Source organism: Strigops habroptila, chromosome 1 (genome assembly GCF_004027225.2).
Source record: "Strigops habroptila isolate Jane chromosome 1, bStrHab1.2.pri, whole genome shotgun sequence".
Lineage (NCBI taxonomy): Eukaryota > Metazoa > Chordata > Aves > Psittaciformes > Psittacidae > Strigops > Strigops habroptila.
The window spans coordinates 139,130,279-139,154,636 of NC_044277.2; the positions used below are offsets into that span (position 1 = coordinate 139,130,279).

Consider the following 24,358-nt stretch of genomic DNA (forward strand, 5'->3'; position numbering starts at 1 on the left):
CTTTCTCTCTGTTTATGTTGCATTATTGCTCTCATCATTTTCTACTCTCTAGGGAATAAGCTGCAGGTGGTTCCTACAGTTCCTAGCCACAAAGCGGTTGGTCCGGGGGAGCTGGAGTCATTGTGTTGCTCCTTCTAGAGTCTTGTGTGACTACAGGTGTGCTTGGGACAGCAAAAGACTGTGAAGCCAAAAGGAAGTGTATTATTAGACCTTGCCTCTGGTTTGTAACTGTGCCACCAGCTAAAAGGGAGTTTGAGGTGTGCAACACAAAAAATAGCTTATGCTGAAACTAGACTGGCAACGTAGAATCAATTGTGTTACATGTGATGTCTTCATCAAAGGTATTCTCATGTTGTTGTCTCCCTGTTACCGTCGTATATTTTTTTATTTCAGAAGACACATGCCAGCTATTTGTAATTTTGAATGTATTAGGTAGCAGTCAAAACAGCAACAGCTAGGTCAGAAAAACAGATGTGTTCTGTTGTAATTGCATATGATAATCCTCTCCATTGTTATTATTTTAAAGGAAATTATACTGATTTTAAATTAGTCTTTGATTTGTCTTCTGTGCAAGAACCACAGCTGAGTTATCTTTGCCTTAGAATTAACAAAACTGCACTGTTTGTCATTCAGTCGTTTAGTAGCAACTCAGCAAGTGCAATGCTGTTCTGTAGCATACCTATGTAAATCCTCCTGCCTGGTTGATGAAGGAAAGGCTGTAGACATTGTCTATTTGGACTTAAATAAAGCATTTGACACTGTCTCCCACAGCACTCTCCTGGAGAAATTGACTCCTCATGGCCTGCATAGGTATATTCTTTGCTGGGTTGGAAACCGGCTGGATAGCCGAGCCCAAAGAATTGGTGGTAAATGGTATCACATCTAGATAGCGACCAGTCACTAGTGGTGTCCTTCAGGGCTCAGTGTTAGGGCCAGTGTTGTGATGATCTGGATGAGGGGATCGAGTGAACTCTCAGTAAGTTTGCGGTTGACACCAAGTTGGGTGAGAGTGTTGATCTGCTGGAAGGTAGGAAGGCTCTGCAGAGGGATCTGGACAGGCTGGATCAATGGGTTGTGGCCAGTGGTATGAGGCTCAACAAGGCAAAGTATTGGGTCCTGAATTTGGGCCACAACAACCCCACACAACACTACAGGCTTGGGGAAGAGTGGCTGGAAAGCTGCTTGGTGGAAAAGGACCTGGGGGTGCTGATGGAGCTGAACATGAGCCAGCTTGTGCCCAGGCAGCCAAGAAGGCCAATGACATCCTGGCCTGTACCACCAATAGTGTGGCCAGCAGGGCCAGGGCGGTGATCATCCCCCTGTGCTGGGCACTGGTGAGGCTGCACCTCGATCCTGTGTTCAGTTCTGGGCCCCTCACTACAAGAGAGATATTGAGGTGCTGGAGCGGGTCCAGAGAAGGGCAATGGAGCTGGTGAAGGGTCTGGAGCACAAGTGTGATGAGGAACAGCTGAGGGAACTGGAGGGGTGTAGCCTGGAGAAGGCTCATGGGGGACCTTATTGCTCTCTACAACTACATGAAAGGAGGTTGTAGTGAGGGAGGAGTTGGTCTCTTTTCCCAAGTAACAACCAATAGGACAAGAGGTAATGGCCTCAAGCTGCACCAGGGGAGGTTTAGATTGGATGTTAGGAAACATTTCTTCACAGAGAGGGTGGTCAGGCATTGGAATAGGCTGCCCAGGGAAGTGGTGGAATCACCATCCCTGGAAGTGTTCAAAAACAGTGTAGATGAGGCCCTCAGTGACATGGTTTAGTGGTGGTCTTGGTAGTCCTGGGATAATGGTTGGACTTCATGATCTTAAACGTCTTTCCAAACCTAGTTGATTCTATGATTCTATGAAATCAAAACCTAATATTTGCTATCGCCTCTTAAAAAAGTTGCTGACATGCTAAATAAGCCTTATTGATGTTTCATTCTAATTAAATACAAGGTAAATGCTCAGTAATTGCACCTTTCATTAAAATGTGAATGTGTGATTTGCAAGCTTCCCTGTGTACCCTTTAAAAAATCATCTGAAAATATTTTGGTCTGGTGGCATTAAGTCACTATAGCTTGGCATATTTGTAACTTAATAAGCTGCTGGCGTTTGTTTTGAAGAAATTGTCTTGGTGTACAAAGCTGTCAGGCTGCTAGACTATATAATCCTTCTTCAGGTGAAATAATACGATGAGGTTTGTGGTATCAAATTGAATACTTTACCATGACCTGTGCTTGGGATCTTTGTGCGTGGATGGAATTGCTTCACAGCAGAAGTATCATTTGGTGATGAACACTGATTTCTTTACATCCATCTATCTCATTTACAAGGTTGACCACCTAATTTCTGCTGTGCACTTAAGGCTGAGCAGTTGCATGTTGCAAAATGGAGCCGGCACCTCGGTTATTTTTGATGCTGTTGAAATGAATAAATGCTGAACTTCCACTATCAATGCTGCAGGTGTGTTTATGCCTCCTACGGAAGCCTGACACATGCTGTTCTCTGAGAGGAGAAGATAGGAAAAATTTACATTCTTGCCTGCTTTAAATTAGGATCTGTATTAATGATTTAGACTTGTGTTATGAGAGCATCGATTTCATCTGTTCCAATGATTCCTTTTAATGAAATTGTTCAAGGCTCGGTTCACCACAGAGGAGAGGCTGTTCTCTGCATTATTGGAGCCAAGTTAAGGTCACAGATCTTGGCTCTTCCATCATGAGAATCGTTCAATAGAAAACATGGACAGGCCAGAGAACAATTTTCAGCTAATTCCGTGATTGCTTTGAAAGCAGTGGTAAAAAGCCCAGGAGTTAATGAGTATCTCGATTACCTACCCATTCCACCTAACTCAGCATGCCAAATAAAAACCTCACTCATTTTCAACTGAAGATTTTTTTTTTTAACTGTCCCCAAAATATACCTGTTGCAGCTGAGGAGGATGCATGCCTTTAGTGAGAGGAAAGATCAAATGGTTGAAAGACTGACTCTTCTCCTTTCTGTTCTGTCTGTCAGTGGCCTTGAAGTCACTTCATCTTTATTTCTGTCTTCTCATTTGAAAAGTTAATATTTTCCCACTTTGTGAGGTCCCTGACTTTGCAGTGTTTGAGCTGCCTGAGAAAACACAAGTGCAATTAACTACAAAGTATTCCTGTTGGCTAGCACAATTAAAATACAGCAGTTCCTGTTCCTTAGTGTATTTTTTGTGGTGGGTTTTAGTTTTTTAAAACAGGTAACACCATCACCAAAACCCACCAAAAAACAAGCAAGCAACCAAAAAAAAAAAATCCAGCCCAGATCATCTTGGTTTCTTCAGATGATGTATCTGGCATAGGGTTTGTTAAAAAGAAAGCTAGGCAGTCAGACAAGAGCTACACAAGTACATGGGTTAACCAGTTTAAAACCAGCATCTAAAATGTTAAGGAAATAATTTTCATCCCATTATGCATATCTGTGTATTGAATTGGAAATGTGTTGCTATATACAATGACATGTAACATTTTGCTATCTATATGGATATAAATATTTAATGTAATATAATCAGTATCTATAACAACTAAAAAGATGTAAGCATGTGTGTGCTGTGTACTAATGTATAGATAAAATTTAGTAGATATAATAATAATTGGGAAGTACAATATTATATTTCATGCTTAGGATGCCCTTGAGCAACACTTCCCACTTCAAAGGCATTTTCACAGGTTACTGCCCCGTAAGGATCTTTATTGTGGCAACCTCAGAAAGCTTGTCTTCGAGGGCATCCTCTGTGCATTCCCCAGATAGCACTGACAGAAAGCTAATTTCCTTGTTTTCATGTAAACAAGGAAAGCTGCAATTCAGAAGGTTTTGGCTGGCACAGAAGAGACAAATGATAGTAATAATACCTACCTCTTGTATAGCACATCTTAAAGCATTTGGTCCAGCTATGAGTTGGCTGCTATGAGGGAATACCAATTCCTTAGGTGTAATCATGGCCTGAGTCCTGAATGCTCCCTGGGTCTCGGAGCACTGCTACATTGTGTCCAAGGATGAAAACAGAGGCTCCCAAACTTCGGGGCTTTCATAAAGTTGGAAAGACAAAATAATCCAGGATTATATGCTTTGAGAAACATGCTTTCAGCAGATGCAATTCATTCTTGAATGCACCTGATTTGTGGTCTCACTTTATTATATGCTACAGACATGGGTAGAGTTTAAACTGCGTAGCACAGCTGGGCTGTAACCCTGACTCACGTCTCCAGTCACAGTCAGGAAAATGGGCAGTGATAGCGTTTCTGGCTCTGTGGTTGGAGCTGGGGCATGGGAGCACAGGTGAGCTCATCCAGTGGTCCTGTCTTCCGTTCTCTGAGTGTTTCTTCAGTATCTTACTGCTTCCTTATGATTTGTCTGACTCTTGATCTTGATCTATTCTCATAAGAAAAAGCTTTCTACAAAAATTCCCCAGGGAAATATACTAAAAAGAAACCTGCATTTTAAAACTGTGGCTTGTGCTCAACATTAAGGATTTGAAGTGATCGTCTTACCCTTGTACACACTTCGCTTTCAGGAATGTGGAGCTTTAACAGTTGTGTGGGAATGACTGAAGGAGAATAATGCCGGGAAGGAGGGAGAGAACTCCTGGACTAGACTTTGTATCTTAACAACTGCAGCATCATTGATGTGAATGTGATTTCTAGTCACCTCATCTGGTCTTTGTAAGTGATGTATGACTTCTGTTTAAGCTGCTCTGCATTTTTCCCCTGATGCTTCCAGACTCTGAGGTGCAAAGATGCAGACATGCTGAGATGCAAGTCCTGAAAATCTTTTTTAGTGGTAGTGGGCAGGAAAAAAATAACAACCCGAAATCAAAAGGGCTAGAGTATATGGGGGCTCACGGTTATTGGATGTACCTTAAAAGTAACTCAAGTGCAGTGTGGGGAAAATAAAGCTTTGTCAGTCTAGATTTGCCATTCACTTCTCTGCCTTAAATTTGGCTTGTTGAAATAGGGCAAAAGCACTACTTTTTGGATGATAATACATTGCCTGAATTTGGAGTCCTGTGTTTGAGTCAGCCTAAAACGTAGTGAACGAGCCAGGCAAATATATGGAATAACTTATTTTGCAGAATTTATAGGTAATGAAGCCTTCAGTTCTTGATGTATGGCCATAAAGAGGAGCTGAATGCTGTATACTTGTTTTAATCAGATCTGCTGAACTGCAAGAAATTATTTATTCTTTAGTTTTTGAAGAAAGTTACCCTACATAATAATAGTTGTTTTACCACAGTTTGTCAAACAACACTATGCACACATCAAAACATTCTCAAGATGATAATGAAGCTAGAGATAACAATAAAGGTCTGTGAGTGTCTGTGTATTAATTTCTATATTAAATATATAATAAAGATTTTGCTTAACATTGCTTGAAAATTAAGATAAATATGAACACAGGATTCATACATACCCTCACTGATTGTAATTGACTGTTTAATAGTGGTAGTGAGACACATGTTACTTTACACCCTAGGTTTTGGAAGTGGCTCTTCCCAGCAGTGCTGAACTCCTGTAGCTCCCCCTAATCTGAGGGAGATGCTTAGTTTGGCTAACATGGGTTCCAGGTGCACTGTGGACTTACTGCTGGTAGAATATACTGTAAATAAGTTGACTCTGAGTAACCTAGATATCTGCTTCAGAGATTGATGCTTTTTCCTTTTTCTTCTTTAATATGTGACTTGTATGGCATCAATCTGGCATGTTTCATAAGGATAAATTCTCTGAGCAGAAAAATAAAAGTGACAAGTGATACTGGAAAGGAGAGGGGACACACACATACCCCCAGACAATGGAGCATGTAAAGCGTGCCTGATAATTGAGGTTTAATCTATGTCAGTAGAATTTTGCACTGCAGAAATGCATCAGTAGTTGCTTTGTTAAAAGTTAATAACTGTAACACATTCAATTAAGCTATTACATATACATTTGTGTATGCACATTGTACATGTGGTGGGAAGCACGGGAATGCAGCAGTCTACAGCAGGAAACTGCACAGGCACAGGTTTAGGACAGGACAATTGTGGCTGGGCAGAAACCAATTTCCAAAAGTTTTTTCCAGTGAAGTATTTTTTTGGATCTGACTTCTCAGGACCTATTCTTAGTTAAAAGCTCTTTTCAAGTGCTAATACGTGGCCACTTGGGTTTTGTACGGGTGGTGGGGATGTTTTTTCTTATTTACATAAAGATTGTGGCATGCGGAGAGACTTGGAGAAAGATTTCTGAGGTGGAAATGCATTTCTAATGGAATTGGCTCTATTTTCATTTCTTTGCATGGCAATACGAAGTTTTTTAAGTTGCCCTCTGTATCTGGCACTTCTCAAGCAGGAAGGGAAATACCTTTATATGAGTGTATGGGTCTTTGTTACCTCACATTGCCTTGCTGCGAATCAAATTTTAACTAGAAATGTACTTTTTTTTTTTTTTTTTTTTAGAATTACTATAGCTTCCTGAAATAGTCAACTATTTTAGTTTTCTTTTAGTAGGCAAATATTAAATTCTTCCTGAATACATGAAGAGGTAACGTACAGGGAATAAAATCATGTGAATGTGACTTACCATCAAAGACAAACTTTTTTTGTTAAAATCATGATTTATTGATACTATCTTGCATTGAATAAACTGTTTAATGATGCATACATTTAATTCCCTTTTCCAGTCTTGTATTTATTGGCTTTACTGTGCTAGCCTGTTATGCTCTCAGCAATGCTGCTTGCTCATTGTACTTTTTTGGTGTTCTTCCACCAGCTCTAAAAATCATATAGTCCATCCAAAACAGTAATTAGGAAAGAAAAAGCTGTGATCAGCATTACTTGAACATGAGATGTTAAAATTAGAAGCAGCATAAAAGTCTTCTGATTCATCATATCGGGTGGCCTTTTTTTCTCCTGTTGTTAAGGGGTGAGATGTATTCCCTCTTTATTTCAGTGCCCAGCCTGGCTAACTCCAGCATGTGCATGTGAAGGACATTTCAAAGAAGAAACTGATCCTTGCAATTACTACAGGGGTAGAGGAGAAAGAAATAGAGGACAATGAAACTTGGAGTAAAGGAAAGCAAATGGAAATGGAAGGGATATGTAGGCTGTTGCTGGAGTTTATGTTCCATAAAAGAAAGATGCAGTGGAAATCCATGGTGGGAAAATTGGCTTGGTGACATAAAAAGCAAGAGTCATTTTCTTTGAGTCTGATCGTTAGCTGAGTGAAATAGATTTACCCAGAACTGCTTGATTTAAGCCAGGACAGGACCTGTCCTTTGAACTTTGAATCTCTAATCTTAAGGGAAAAATTCTTTTCCAACACTGAAAAAAACCAAACCAGAAATCTTAACTATATTATGAGGAAAATCAAAAGACTTTAATATTTTGCTTGCAAACAATTTAGCGATGTTTGTAGACTAAATATAGATTCTTGAGTCATATTTCTTAAATAATTGCTAGGCACAATTTCAGTCTACAAGAACTTATATTATGAATTTGGAGTAGGGATGAATTCCTTACAGATGAAGTTGCCAAAATAATGTTTAGACCATTTTACTGTATGCATTTCAAATTTTACCCTAGAACCTTGCTGTAAAGCACAACATAGCATCACACATAAAATAATGTTGTTTGATAACAAACTTGTAAGAATCCATCTTATAAATCAGTAATGTTTATGTAGAAAATATGTTCCAATACAGCCTAGAGTTTTAGGAGACAGAATTTGCATGCACATTACTTTTCATGGATAATGCTTTGACTTCATTATTAGCTGGCTGATGCTAGTGATGTTCTCAAACTGCTAAACAGATTCACTGCATTATAAAATGCCCTCATGTGGGATATTCAAAAGGCTTAGATCTGGTCTTGATTATTGTTTCCACTGCATACTCTATGGATGAAAATAGACAGTGCAGATCTGTGTAAAATTTGTCTGTGTAAAAGAAATCACTAGAGTTTGATCTTATGTATAGTTGTTTTCTCCCTTTTAGTTTCCCAGTGCCATTCAGGTGCTAGCTGATTTTACATACCAGCATTGTTGAGCATCAGATGTTACTGTTAAGTAAGTCATCAGAAATTTGGTGACAAAAATGAGCTGCCTCTTGCTTAACAAACCTCAAATGCTTGATATCTTGGCAAGAGAACTGTGTTCTATATGGCAGGCTGTCCTTTCCTGTGTGTGTTATTTTTAATTCTTAAGCAGCTGTAATATGGAGTAAAATACTGCGCAATAGCAACTGGGGGTTGTTTTTTAAGCTCAAATGAGGTGGAGCTTCTTCTGTGGCTGCAAATGCCATGTTTGGCATAGAGGGCTTTCCCAGTGCCTTGGGAGCCTCTGACTTCAGCTACCCCCTGGCAGGCCAGGGCAAATCCATACCTAGCTACGTCAGGAGTGCTAGCATGCTGTACTAGTTGTTATTGTTAGCCGATGAGCAGGAATTACCTTGAGGAATGCTCTGCCAAGGTAGTACTGCATACTGACACCAGGAGAATAGTTCAGGCATTTGGGAAGCAGCATTTTTATAACACAGCTTTCTTAGGATAAAGTATATTCACCTCCATGCTTCTGGTAGATGGTGCTTGTTGCAGGGAAGGGCTTCAAAGGTTTGACATATTTCTAGCAGCTTAATGGGTTACTCTTGGCCACTTTTCCATAAGGAAGCTGAAATGCCCTCCTGGGTTAGCCAGGGGCCTCATGAACTCAGTATCCCGCCTCTGATGGTGGCGTGAGCATGAGCCTGTCCCATTCCTCCTGTATTGCCCCAGCATCCACAGCTGTCAGATTTGGCACAAGAGAGGGAACATCTCTGCCCATTGCTTTTTAGTGTCTGCTTACAGATTTGTCATCCTGTAGTTTCTTATCCCTTGTACATCCTGCTAATGCCACGTTGCCACCCTGACCTCTGGGAACAGCAGATTCCAGGAGCTTGCCACTATAGCAGGAATTTCTCTCGCACATGTTTTAAACTGATTATTTGCTAGTTTTGACTATTGTCTCCTGGTTTGTAGCATGACGGGATTTGGAGAATAGCAGTTTTGCATTCACCTCTTCCATTGCCCACACAATTTCTGAAAGCCTCTCTCTTATTATTGCCCACCCTCACGCCAACCATCCCCTCTCCAGATTCAAATGTCTCAGCCTCTTTAGCTTCTCATCATAAGCGGCAAGTTGCTTGGCCAAACTTTAAGCAAAAAGTCTGACTTAAGGCTGTTTAATTTTAAAATGGCTGTATAAAATTAGGCATCCCAAGCTCTGGTCCTAAGGGACTCAGATAAGTGGCCTGTTTTTCTGCTAACACCCCAGTAGTTCCTGTGCAATGATTAGAAACTGCTGAATCTTCAGCAATTTTGAAAACCAGGCCAAGGGTTTAGTAGCCCGGGGGTGGTATTTTCAGAAGAGTAGGGGTTAGGCCAACACAAAGTGCTTGTAAGCACCTTGCTTCAGTGGCAGATTTAAGCGTGTGACTTTACAAAAGCTAATACTTTTCTTAATAGGATAGTTACTTAGCTGCTTAGAGGGGTGGATGGGATTTATGGAAGCTGAAGTGGGAAAGAAAATGTGACATATGCATATTTTCAGGTGCTGTTTTGTTAGAAATGTTAGCTTTTGAGAAATATTTCTGAGAAGACATAGAGAGTGGCTAGTCTGGGAGTTTAATAACATCATTTTGATCTGTAAATGTTCTTATGCTATGGTTAAAAGGTAACTATATTTTCCTTGTCCAGTAATCACTACTGGCTTAACTGCAGAGTATTTCCTTTCAGGACTGTGTGGTTGGTTATAGCAGAAATGAGCTATTGACTGGAATCTTATCATTTATCTAGACCTCTTTTGGTTATTTGAAATGTGCCTAAGAGGTAATAGGTGGCAATTTGCATTCTTTTGTTCTGTGAATTTTACCTGACAGTCTTGTCTACAGGCTCTTTTGTAAAGTTTAAAGGAACACCAGGGATGGGAAGAAAAAAGCTGAGCAAAATCCTGACCTTCCTCGTACGTGTTTTTTGTTGCATGAAAGTTCTGCCAATTTAGAAAGGTTTTGCTGAAGCAAATGCAGATACAAGAAGGAGGCACAGCTCATCACAAAGATGAAAAAGGAAAGCAGTAAACTCCCACAGCGAGTTTTATTGGTTGTCTTCTTTCTCTGCTATACTTGCATTTAAAACAATTTTTACCATATTACTTTTATGAAAATTCAAACAAAATACAAAAATTCCTATCTTAGACATGAATTCCAGGAGGGTTTTTTTTTTGTTTTTCCATGTGCGTATGAAAATTCAGAGTGTATTCTTTAAATTATTAGAACTGTCTATATGAAGACCCACCTATAATGGAATTACCTAACATGCAGTTTAGCTATTTGAAAGGGTATTAGGTAAAAAATGTATGGCAACAGGATCTCGTTAATGAAACAGATTTGATTTGAAGCCCTGATGCAGCTGTTGACAGCATAATTAAAATGATTAATTTGAGGTAGAAGAAGTACTTTGAACTAATTGGAAAAAATGGCTATGATCTTGACCATACATCTGACCAGTGTTAGGCAGGTACATAGAAATACTAAAAGGAGAAAAAAACCAAACCGAAACCACCAAAACCCCTGAAAAAGTGTTTTAGCTGAAGAAGGGAAGGCTTTGTCTCAGATTCGTGTTTTTTCATACATCAGATATTTCCTAACAAAAAATGAAGGTAAAAAAGAAACAAAACCTGACTAAACATATGAACAAAAGCAATTACATGTGATTTCTTTCTGAAACCTCTAGGGATTTCTGCATATGCCCTTTTGTCACAAAGAATCATATTTAAAATCATAATTAAGGCACTAAATATTCTTTGCATTTAATTCTATCTATTCATCTGAAATGTAATTGACTAGATGTTGTTTGAATATATATGTATTTTTATACACACACACACAAACATATATATGTAATTTTTTAACAAATCTGTTTCTTTTCCTTTTTACTCCTGTCTGGATCACGGTGGGAATTTCAGTTAATGCCTGGGGCAAAGTGCCCTGCAAGGATGTTTGGAATTCCTTTGCTCCCCATAAAGGAGATCTTTGGAATCTGTAAGAGGGTTAGAAAATACATGGTTATTCTGTAACAATTGGCTTAACTTTTGTTAGTTTCTTTTCCTGTTACAACAATTAAATATATTTGATATGCTTTAATTGTATCCTAAAATAAGAGCTGGCCTGCATTTTCTAGTTCTTGAACAGGCTGAATTAATCTGCCCCCCTGTTAATGTCAACTATGGCATATGCTGTTACGCACGTGCATTTAAGCTTATATATGTAAGCTTTCCCTTTGATTGGAAGTTTTATATCTAAGCATTTAATTGCTGAAAACTTTAACATGGGTAATATTAATTGCTCACGCAACCTGGGTTTTGCAGTTTGTGTGGTATTAACCTAGCCAAACATCTATTTTTGTACTGCTTCACATATTTGTGTAAGCAGGGTTTATAGGGCTATAAGGTGCAGAGAGAAAATTAAAAGTGGGCAGAAATTTAGCTAGAGAAATTCCCCCATTCCGTAATCTCTTAGTGTTTGTATATTAAAAGTGCATGTATATTTAGAGTAGATGTTTAATGTTAGAATTATGGTTTTGTTTGAAATTTGGAACTTGAGGACTGGCTTGTCGTTTTTATTTCTCTCCTCTGGGCTTCTAGCTTCATAATTGCTTTTCCTTCTTATTATGGTAAAGATAAAACATTTATATTGTAGGGGAAGCAAATGGTTTGCTTTGTAAACATAAAACCGTGCACACACTCTTCCTGCAAAAGTATTCTCGGCACCGGCATTCATCCCATCTGTATGGGTGTCAAGTCATGACTAGTCCATATGTGTAACATCCTTTTCTTATAAAATGTGCAAAGAAGTTGCCAAAGCAAGTGTGTGATGCTGTGTTGTGTGCTCCCAGTTTTCCTAGTCCTTTTGCCTGAAACTGAAGACCGATGTATGATGTATGCAAGCAGTTTGCTGAAGATTCTGCATCCTAGATCTATCGTGTGATACTGCCTTAGCGATGGCAACCCATGTATTTTCTGACAGGCTAAATGCCTGTTTAAAGCATGTTAGTTTTCCTTTACACATTTAAGGGAAAAATAAAATTAAATAAACCAACAAAACGCAAAACCCCAACAACCACAAAAAAACCCAACCCCAAACCACCCAGATTTCTTGAACAAATGATCTGCTTTTTTTAATCTTGGACTGACCTTTGGAGTTAAGCCTCTCTGTGGTGTATAAATAAGTGGTGACCAATTACTCTTGGGAAGAAGGAAGTTTGATGAATCACAGGAAATAGTAAATTATGTGGATTCCACATTATTCCCAAGGTTGAAACAACTTTTTTTTTTTCTCTTCCCTCCCTTGCACAGGGGCCCTAAAATGTCACCGATTTGATGGGATGGTATGCTCCGGTTACTTCTGGAGGGCACGGTGGGGGGAGTGAGGAACGGAAAGCAGAAGATTTCACAGTTGTTATCGCGCTGTGTAGGTTAAATTTGCTCTCTTTGTTTCCTCCCTGGAGGGTGGAGAAAAAACAGTCATGTTGTGCTAAAATTGTTCAAAAGCATACCAGCTATGTGGGGACAGCAAGTGATGAAAGTGGGGCCTTTAAAGGGAAAAAAAGTGTATGAAGCATGGCTGTGGTGCTGATAACCTATGAAGTTTTACTCCGCTGGTCTCCCATGATTTAAAGTTTCAACATATCCATGAAGTGGTAGTAATATAAATAGTTAGGGTGGGGAAGGCTGCAAATACTAACAGCAAATAGACTCCAGGATGTGAGAGCAAATGTGGAAATGGAGCCTTTCCTGGACTACTCTGTCTCTTTGCTGCTATTCTCTTGGCTTCCTTGTCGATTAAACTAATTGGTGCTGAAGATATTTCCCTAAAGGAGATCTCATACTAGGGCATTTCAGGCAAAATCATTTGCAAGACCTTTAATCTAGTCAGGATATATTAATAGTATGCAGGTTTTTTTATGCGTGAAGGGAATGCTCTGAAATTGCTATGTTGTTCATGGTCCATATAGCTAGACAAAACACTCGGCACTTACTGTCTCCAGAAAATGAAAGTTAATTTATACAGCATAGCAACATACTTTGTTGTGCAGCCACATTAATGCAATATAGTTAGAGTTGGAGGAATTTTTACTATTTGATTTGGTCTTTTTCATAACAAAAGTAACATTTTAATGTAAAGGAGAGGAAATGGAAATTCTCCTTTTTTTTTTTTTTTTCAGTTTGCTCTTTGTATGCTATACATCAGGAGATATATACCGCCTTTATTTTACTTGAATGTCTGACATCTGCATTATGCCACTAAAGGTTTTCATTCTGCATTTGCTCTACCATAGAATTTGTGGTGTATGGTAAGAAAGTGTGTTGGAAAGAAAGTGGTCTATCTAGCTGGATTTGAGCACACCTTCAGCGAGTTAATTTTGAAAACAAACAACAAAACCCAAGCAACTCTAAATTACAAGCATTTAATTTTTTTAGATGAACCTTTGTGAATTCTGATTTGGCCACAGAATTTCATTGTTTGTGTATCTTCAAAGGCTATTTTCTAATAATAGCATTAGCTTACAGATATGACTGTGCTTGCCAGAGGTGAACTCTGCTTGGAAAGGCCTCTGTACTTAAGAGAGTGCCTCACTGTGATCAAAGACAGCTGTAGGACGAATGCCATTTCTTAATTTTAAATGTTTCTTGCTATTAGTATGCTATTCCTTAGTCGTGAAGACTTATCTGGTGCTCTATAAAACAGTGACATGGAGTCTGTATTCCGCAGAGCATACCATGGCTGTGCCCGTGCAAAGCTGTTGCATGTTTGCTGTCAGGCTTACCTATGTGAAGAGCTCTAGTAACGGCTTTTAGTATTGGACACATGGTTCTAAGCTGGCTAAGTGGATTTTAGTCACTACATGAGCAGTATTTTGAAAGCATTGCAGCTTTCCACAGGGCAACTGTCTGGGACAAATGTGGTACCTGTGGTAGCCTTAAAACTGTTCTCAGTTCAGGTAGCTTTGTGGCATCTTCCAGAGGTTAGCTGGAGGGCTTTCATGCTACCTGATGCAGTAGAAAGGAGCTGATGGGTGTTTTGATTTAAAATATGAAAAACACCTCAGCTTTAACTTGCTCCGGGACCTGGTTTTCAGACCATTTTAGAATGGCTTTTAGGGGCAGACTGCATTTCCCACCTGGGTAACTTCCCAAGAGCACTGGAGCGCTGACCTGACAACACAGCACTTTCAATGAGGTACTTGGATTAGGTGCCTCCTGGTTGAGGCACACTGAAACAGCTCTGTCCCAAACACTCACCCGTTGCAAGTTACCTGTTGGAAACTTGAGCAGCTGAAGCCCAGGAAATGATAGTTATGTAGGGTTGCCATAACTACCCACCGGCTTTTTAGCAGCTCATTTGTACATGAGTGCTACCACCACCTGGGGACATCCACCTCATGCCATGTAAAAAGTGTCCCAAAGGAGAGCTGGAGGAGGACCGAGCCAAGGAGCAGCATGCATTACCTGCGGAGCTGGACGTATGCATCTGTTGATGCATTGAAAAATTGGCTGAAAAATCGATTTGCTTTGAACCAAATAAATCTAAAACTGCCCATCTTAGTTAATGGTTCTTTATCGTTCAGTGTAAGGGTGCTTAGACCAAGAATCCCCCCCTTTTCTGCTTGGAACATCCTATATGTTGCTCACTTCTGGATTTGTTTGGGTTTTTAATACTTAAACAATGTCAACTTAAAGTGAACTGTTGAAAAGTCTAGCGAAAAATGCAGAGGAAAAACCTTACTATTTTATACATTAAATTTTCACTTAATATAGCAGCTAAAACCTTTCTTTCACTGAAACTATTATCTGAGTTTGAACCATGGGTGGTTTCTGTTTGTATTTCAAAATACAAAATACATTTTCCAGTGTATTTAGTATTGATTTCATTCCCCTTCCCTGATCTAGCTGAAAGTGTTATGTGCTTATTTTTATTTGGACTTGCAGGTACATGATTAGCTTTCTGCAAACTGTGACTCAACTTAATCCAAGGTCAGTTCAGTTATCAGGCTTGCTGGGGCTCTCAGCAGGCGTTTAAACCAATTTTCACTGTGACTGACCACTTGGAGAGAGTTGCAGGCAAAGCTGGGCAGGAAGTTACAGAATACCTCTTCTTTTCCCACTCAAGTACCTACCAATTTCAACATAACTCTGTCTGTAAACATTTCCAAGGTGCGCAGTGAGTTTTCAGTTGAGAGAGGGGAAGACTGTCCTCAGTGTAGTCACTAACATGTTTCTTGAGGGTAGTCACCTGTCAGAGGACAATCAGTTTCAGGATGCTTTCAAAGCTGGCAATGAGCCCTGGTTTCTGGGTTTCCCCGCACTCAAACCAATGTGTTTTCCATCTCTTGGATTCTGTTTTGTAGAATTAAATATAAATTCATTTGAGAGGGACTGGCTGTCTGGCTGTGCGGGTCAGGCACTTACCATGGCACATGAATCAGAATGACCTCTTTTGAATCTTTCTATTTGTTTGAGGAATCTCGAAAAGAACTTTATTCCACATTGGAACATCTGGTTGGTGACTGAGAGGGAAAGTATCTGTTGGAGGAAGGGCATGAGTTTTCATGATAAATCCCCCCAAAATACATGTGTGTATTAGCAATGCCTCTTTCTTTCTTTCTTTTTTTTTTTTTTCTCTTAAATGTGAATAGGAAGGATATCTGTAAAATGGTGCTAAGAGAAAGAAGAGCTGGAGGCAGAAAGGCACGGAGGTGAGAATATGCCTCCCAGTCACTGCCCTGTTAGAGGGCTGGCAGTGCTTGTGGAGAGCTCTGAGCTGGGCTTTGCTTCAGTTTTGAATGTTGTTGGGGTACCAGTAGCTCACAAATTATCTCCGTATGGCCATCTTCTGCTCCTCGTGAAGGTCTGTTGTGCTGGCCGTGTGTGAGCAATGCTCATTGGTAATATTGATGAACTTTCTCAGTCCAGAGGCCAGGCAGCATGTTTAAACTAAAAAGTGTTCTTGATAGCCTATTTACTTTGAAATGCAAAATTTACCCTCTAAAGGAATAAAATCAGTATAGGAGGGGAAATGCATGTATATGCAAGGAAGGAAACTTTTCTTTTTGTTCCGCAGAAAAACATTTGCTGCAAATACCTTTCTGTGTTTCTTCATCTCTAGAGGCTGTTGTCTCATGAAACTTGAGGTTTCAGAAACCTCCCAGTAGAATGAGAGTTGGAAAAGAAATTCCCTTTTATTGTATCATGTTGTTGTAATGGGAAAAAGTGTGGTTGCCAGCAGACAATTTCTTGGTGTCATCTAATCAAAATGTTCTATCATTGGGCTGCTTTCACAAGGAGTCTTATTTGGCTCTCTTTCTGCTCTTGGAGTAATGACAGCATCCTTTCATTTCCAAATGACACCCAGAAGTCCCCTGCTATTGAGAGTCAGACAGCAGGGTGATGCGTGTGACTTTCACACAATCTGATAAGTATTCATAAGTCTCAGGTTGTTTCTGCTTAGCTGGCGTGTATGAAAAGTGGCCACTTGCAGCAGTGAACTGACAAAATGTCTTTGTAACTAGAATCTCACAGCCGGTTTTGGTGGGGGTGGGGAAATAGTGAATGTTCTTGTCAAATGGTTTAACATGATCCCTACTTCTGGGCATGCCTAGTAAAACAGAAGTCATGCAGTGAAGGGGAAGAGAGCATTTTTGATGTATGTATTATCTAGTCTTCTGCCATGGTGCGAGAAATGCTTTAGCCGACTTGTCTGTTTACCCAGCTAAAAAGCAAATCAAGGTTACCCATAATTAGAGATGGTTGAAGAAGAAGGTGTTCACAGATCTGAGTCTGGATTACAGGCAAGCTGCAGTTTGTGTTTGAGACTGTGTGATCTTGTCTGGCTTCAAGGGCACTGAAACTGGAGATATGCTGTTCTTGGGAGTATTTTGGCCTCAAATGGCAGGAATGCATGGTGTGTTTTTTATAACTTCCTTGTGAGGAGAAGAGAAATTCTTGACTCTGAGTTAGCCCCTGGTAGCCGATTCATGCCCTCCCTGTGAAGCCCTTATTTAATATTCATTGCCATGATATGTGAACTCTGAGGAGGCAATAAAGTGCCCTTTATGAAAAGGAGCAGAGAGCTGTTGCACCAACCCTGATCTTTTGTTATCTATGTGGAGATCCTCTGAAAAAAAATATTATATAGCTTAATTGGAACTCTGTTTTTCTGCCACAGGCTCTCTTCATTCTCTGCTACTGGTTGATTTACGTGGGTTATGGGAATGTTTCTTTTCTGTTCTTGCCTCCCCAAAGAGCGAGGATTTCATCAGTAAGGAGAGCAGATAGAAACTTCCATGTACTAGGTGACTGCATCAGATCTCTTTACTAGACTGCAAAAAAGCTAACACTGGGATCATTAGTTATGTTTGTGAGTTACCAACAACCCAGTAATAGGACAGAAGACTTGTCATGAATGTGCTGTTTAGGTCTTGAGAGTAAAGTAGAAGAGCATGAAGACTTCCTGCCTCTCCCTGTGCCCCCCACCGCCACAGCTATTTGAATGATTACATCTTCACATCTAAATACGTGAGAATGGTCTTAGAATGCTAAAAGTGGATTCTTTTCAGGTTTATAGATTAATCTAACAAAGAGGGGTTAACAGTCAAATAGATTTGATGGTATCTATCTAATTGCCTTTTTACATAATTTATACTTTGCTAGCTATAAAAAGATGCTTTGGAAATTATTCAGAAAGTCCTTCAGGAATAGTCCCAATCTCTGCAGCCTTATTAAATGCATACAGGCATGTCTCCCAGTGAGAATCTCAAGCTGTGAAAGTCATTAGAATAATAAATTAAACTTCTATGTATACAGGCATTTTAAACTTCAGGTGAAAATTCCTTATATACCATGTTCTAATTTTCAATTCAAGGGCTAAAGAAACAGGACTTTAGAACTGATGGGTGATCTTCTGCAAAGTTTTACACACATAATGAGTCACTGGGCTGCACTGGCTCCTGAAACATGTTGAAAAGCTGAAGATGTTAACGCTTTGAAAGATTCTTTTCCTTTCTTGACTCCTAGTGTGGCAACAGCTAAAATCTAATTAAGGGGAATAGGCTAATGGTGGAAACCACACAGTTAATAACAAAGTGCATGTTGCTACTTTCAATTGGTTCCTGTCATCATGTTCTATTAATATTTTAGTCAATATTATATTGTAAAATGGACTCTTTGCATACATTGTGTAATCAGGATGACAAATGGAAATCATCAGGTTTTGCAACTAGAGAACCGTCGCTTAGAAGAATAACTCAAAGAATCCGGAAGTCAAGGAGCCAATGGAAACAATTCTTCCGTGGAAAAATCTCAGACTAGTGCCTGCACAAATCTGCAGTTGACTCTGGATGAAAGTCTAACTTTGCCTTTTAGTATCGATTTTCCAAAAAACATCTCACTTGGGTTAAATTGCATCAAGTGATGAGAGTATTTGCTTAGATGTTTCAAGGTACTTATCAGCTAGTTTTATGAAGTGGGAAGAACCAAAGAATATACTTCATGTTCTGTCAAAAACTGATGTCTCTAAAACCACTAGAATTAACTACTTGACCTGGAAAAAAACCCCACAAACCTTTAGCCATTCTGAATTACTTAACACATGTCAGAGTGTTTGCCAATGTGAGGCAAGGGGAGGAGCATGATATCCATGAGGGAAAACAAATATATGAGGAAAATGGAAGAGTTAGAGAAAGGTTTGCAAAGGGGGTAGAATCTTTATCCTCCGGTTAAGAATTTCGTATATATCTTGATTGATCTGGAATGCTCCCTCATAAATTTCACTTAAAGTTACTTTGACTTCACTAGAGAGAAAAAGGTATTTGTATTCAGACAAAAGTTACAATTTCTTCCATTTCCAATATTCTGATTTTTATTAGAATGGGAAAATTCAATTTACAAAATCAATCATTGTGACTTGAAGGATGCTGCCTAAAAGCAAGGGAATGGAAACATTAGAATTTCTTGCTTGATTGTGTGTGGGTTTTTTGGTTTTGGTTTTTTTTTTTAAATGTTTGGAGGTTAGAATTGTGGAGGATGCTGGATTCTCTGATTAGAAATTTCTTTCTTAGTTGATACCTTAGGCTATGATTGCCAAATGAAGTAGTTTAGTCAAGAAGTGTGGCAAATGAAAATTAGGAAGGGATACAACTCTAAGTGGAATCAAATGTGTCTTACTAGCTTTAACCACAGCCAGAATGATGTCTTCACAATTGAGTGTGGCCTCTCATTATGCTTGGGTTGAGGAACTTAATCAAGAACATTTTGATTCTTTCTCATACAAATTATTAGAAAAAATCTATATGCAGGAGAGGGTATTTTTGGGGGGAGGGAGGGGAAAGGGGGAGAGGAATTTTGATACTTTCCAAATAATAACGTTGAATCCAAGTCTTGCTTATGCGGCCACGATGTAGTCTGTGGCAACAGCTGCTGCTCAACCAGCTAAAAACACTGAAGCATCTATTTCAACACAAATAAAAATAGACCTAAAAATGCTTAGTCTGAACCTAATTCAGAAACTAATCCAAAACAAGAGTATTCTGGGAATCGGCTGTGTTCAACAACTGGTCATTTTTAGCACTTTGTCAGGCTATAGTGTGAAAGAAATATCTACTATGAAACTACTGAAGAACCTAGTCAATCACAGAGCAGAGGTGCATAGAACACTCGGTAACAAGTGGTAGTGTTTTCATCGATTTTGGTGGACTCTCAACTCATCGTATGGTGCCTATTTCCCCAGATTCCCAGGCTCGTTTTGGCCTGAGTGAGCAATAACAATAATGACCTTAATGTGCCCTTTTTTCCCTGATGTAGTTCTTCAGGATTAATGTATGTATGCTTTTTTTACACCTTCCTCAATTCTGGTGAAAACCAGCCTCAGTGGAACTCCTTTTATTTTATTTTTTTTTTTCTTCCCCAAAGTCTTTGGAGAAATATATCTCTTTTAGGATACCTTCCAAGGAAATAGGGGCCATTTGCACATTAATTAATTGCACCGTCAGCAATTGAGCAAAAAGGCATACCTTGCTTTCAGCAGGTTTCTGATTTCAGGATATGTACACATCCAGTTCCTCAGGCTTTTCAAGGTGTAAGGGAAAATTCTTCCTTCTACTTTTTTTTTTCTCCAGCTCCTCCTTCTTTTTTCCTCCTCTTGGGAAGAGGACTCGACATATTTCTTGAAGTATGCTTATTGAGTCTCCAATTAGGAATATATATATAAGTTTCCTATAATGGAAGTGAACACCTGTAATTGTAATGGCAGAAAAAGCCGGCATCACATTGCTCTTCTGATTGTATTGTGGTCTTCTGACATGAAGAGGCAGGGAGAACATTTTTCCCAGACATGAATTTCTTGAAAGATCTGCCTTGGTTATCCTCATCTGAGCCTGCAGAACCACACAGATTGCTAGCGCTGAGACTGCCCATTCAGTTTGAAATTCAAAATCTAAAGGACAATTGCAAAGCTAAGAGGTGATGCCCACACCTTCAAACTCCATTAGCCTGGGCAAAATTGCAGAAGGAATGAATACTGTGTATTATTTGTATTGTTTAGTTTCATAGAATTCTTCTTGCTTGCATGTGGTTCTCTTGTTCTTTAAATGTCATAGTGCAATGTCCTGTTGGCATTATCAGTTATAGAAAGGGAAATAGAAATTCTGAGTCACATTCATTGTCTCTTTTACACCTTCTATGCTAGAGGAGAATTAGGGCTTAGGACACACAGGCTTTCTGATTCATGCTCCTTTGCTATGCTTGCTAGAGCACATTCCTTTGGCTGCCGTTTTGGAGGCAGGGATGGAAGTCAGGGGAAGAGCACAGAAGACTTGACCTTGATCTTTATCTGTGAGGAATTCAAATCCCAAAGGGAACGTTCTTCTGTGAAGCAACACACTGAAGCCACAAAACAAGTGTCTGCCCAGCGTGGCCTCACATGGCTTCAAAATGCCGTTCCGCAACTAATTAGACAAAGCCACAGGGTGGCCCACATGGATGCTTTGTCCAAACCTGTGGGCAGCAGTTTACAGGAGGAAGGTGTCAGAAACACTGTGATGTCTTTGAGCGCTGCACTCAGATGCTGTGCTAAGCCCTACTCCTCTTTCGGGTGAAAGTCGTCTCTGCCTGCCTGTCAGTTGCTCTGTTGCTCTGTTTGTGAGAAAGACAGAGGAGGAGGTCTCTTCTAAAGCTGTTTACCAGAATGAAATAATGTTTTCCCTAAATGACTGGAACCACTCCTTAAGTAAGAGAGAACCTGTAGGTGGAGGAAGAGCCCCTGCATTCTTTCTCTGTTTCAACAAGAGGGCAAAGACAGGCTTTTGACAGGTAGTAAGCAAAGTTTGATTAATTATCTTATCTATGGGAGATAGAACTGTAGCAGTCAGCACTCTGCTGGCTTATACCTCCCTAATATAGTTCTTTGCAGAGCAGAGCAGTCAAGTGATGACCACGTTCCCCTCACCCCTTGCACGTGTGCACTTTCTAACGAGTTTTTGCTGAGCTTGTAGATCTACTGGATACATACTCCTGGTCTGATAATTGATACGCAGAGTCTAACCTTCCCTGAGACAGATTTGCAAAAAAATGGTTTACAAGCAGGCATAGCATTTTCATCATACGTAGCATCCTTTTTGAATTGTGGACTCGTTATTGCTACTGTTGAGAGATCTTCCCATATTTCTGTCGTTTGGTTGCCTTTATTGCACAATACATGAATTTTAGAATCCAAGTTTAACATGCGAGTGGCCTGAAAACTTAACTGCTGCTTAATCATGAGATAAATATAGCTCCTCCTCCCATCTGACAAAAAGATGGATGTATCCACTGTGTCGTGTTAAAGGAATAATTAAAAGCTTTATTTGCATGTAATACAAAATGACCAGAAATGACTGCACCCTGCTTTGAGATATGCTGTAATTTGTACTGTTACTTTGGGTTGTTTTGTTTTCTAAAAACAATAAATGACCCTCCAAATAGTGGTTGGCCAGAGGCACACAAGAAGCAATCCATAGTATATGGATTTGTTCAATGGCATTTAAAGGACCTTGATTAAAATTCAGCCTAGGCTGGAGTGACAAGAAGACTGTTTACTGAGGGCTGTTTGAAGTTGTACGTTGCGCTGCAGACAGACCAGAGGGATGCACAGATTGAAACGTTTTACCTTGCCTGTGTGAATCCGGCTGTCAGGACCCAATGGCACTCTGTGAGAGAGGTATCAAGATTCTTGAGCAGTTTGACTGCTGCTGCTTATGAGTTTTAATTTTCATTGTCTTTGAGTCATCATCTGCACGAGCTGAGCATCGAAGATCATGGCGATAACAACAGTCTTGTTAGCTAGATCCATGTTTTTGTCAGCTACTACAGATGCTGGATTTAGATACTTCAATTTAAAGTAGTATGCATTTGAAAGTTAGTGCTGTAAAACAGGCATCACTTTTATTCCTCTTTTCCCTTAGCCCCATTCAAGCACATCTCCATGTGTCTCTGAAGAAAGATGAAAGTATTATTCTCTCTTACTGCTCTATCTCGCTCTGTGACTAGAGTATGTAAGTATCATGGACAAAAAAACCCCCACCAAACCATCCCCCCACCAGCCAAGCACTGTGTCCAACTTCTGTATTGTTTCATATTGTGGTTTTTTGTTTGCTTTCAAATGGAGAGCTTGACTTTTTTTTTCTTTTTTTTTTTTAATAAACTAAAAATTTGAGTTGAAGATATGGGGTTTTTTTTAACAGATTCTTTAATTTTATTTTTTTTCTTGGCTCTGACTTTTCATAAGGTTTCAGGATAACAACTGTGAAAAGACTTTTCTGTTTCTATATTATGCTTTGCCACAAGCTGTGTAACCTTGAGAGAGAGTGATACAAGTGGTACAAAAGGGTTTAAAAAAACCCTAACAGATCAGTTGAAAAAATTTGAAGAATAAGGTTTTCCCTTCCAGAATTAATCCTAAATAAAAGGAATGTAAGCAGGGTACATCCTTCACTGTTAACACAGGCAAAATTTGCACTGTCTTCAAAATACTTTGAGTCCATGGAAATGTCTGTTAACCAGATGGCACTGGTTAATGGAAGTGATGAGAGTCAAACTGTCATTAATAAATGAATAATGTAGAATGCAAAGTGCTGTGCTGTTCAGGGTGAAAGAAAAGAGGGGAAAAAAATATTCTAGATATAAAGGAAATATTGTTAAAGGGCACTGATGAAGACTTTGAAACACCTGACTTCCCATTTAATCAGGGTAGTTCTGCTGGCCTGTGGTGCCAAGAGCTTGGCTGCTTCTGCACCTACTCGCTATGGTGTGAACTGACAGTTTCGCTGTTGTGATCAGCTCAGATGCCTCTGCTGGAAGTTTTCTGGACGTTCTCCCCTTTGCAGGTTGTCAGACACTTGAAGGTTTGGTCAACATCCGGAGTGTGTTATCAGGCTCTAGTTTGGCTAATCGGTTTCCAAGTGTGCTGGGACAAGTCATGTTTGATTTGGAGTAGTTTTGTTGTTTCCTGTCTTGAAAGGGTTTGTGCAGCTAACAGATGAGTGTAGGAGTGGGGACGCCACACAAATGTGGTCATGTGGATGTGCAACGGACAATTAATTAATACTTGATAAATCATTATTTGGTACTGATTTCTTCCAGTGTCTGCTGGAAGAATGTTTGGCAGACTAAGCTCAATTACTGAAAAGGGGTAGGAGTTGCTTTTAGAAAAGATGGGGCTCTGAGAGCTTGTTCATCCTGATTTGTGCATTGCATTTGGATATAAGCAGGTATTCTGAACTAACATGGTCTCATCCATCATTATTCACCATTCCTGGATCTAGGCTGTGGAGAAAAATTTATCTGATGTATCGATATTCCTCTCTCAGCTTCAGATGGTATCCTTGTTAGAGGTCAGCCATTTTCAGTAAAATTCTAGCTGTATGTTGTAAACAATAGTGATTTAGTAAAGTAAATTAGGTAGGAAACAGAACACACTGAGATTGCCTATGAAGTTGGGAAAATAAATAAAGCTTGATCCCACTTTTGAGAGAAGTCATTGGTATCAGTTTAAAACTCTTAATTGCTGCTTGTAAATGGTTATCAGTAGTTATTACCCATTTAGAAAGAACAGGACTGCTAGCATCTGAAATGGAGCAAAAAGTGGCAAGTAATTGAGCCTTGAGGGACTTCTTGTCACTTAGGGAAGCACAGTTGATGTTCATATTGCAGTTTATGGGTGCCTGCCTGTAATGAATGCACTTATGGTTAATTATTTTTTGCCTAACATTTGCTGAGCTATAATCAAAACTCATCCAGAAG

General features: G+C 39.5%; 1 protein-coding gene across 3 annotated transcripts in view; it reads left to right on the forward strand.

Moving 5' to 3' along the window:
- RBMS3 (RNA binding motif single stranded interacting protein 3) overlaps positions 1-24,358 on the forward strand; it is a 712,107-nt gene that overhangs the window by 309,565 nt on the left and 378,184 nt on the right. The window lies entirely within an intron of this gene.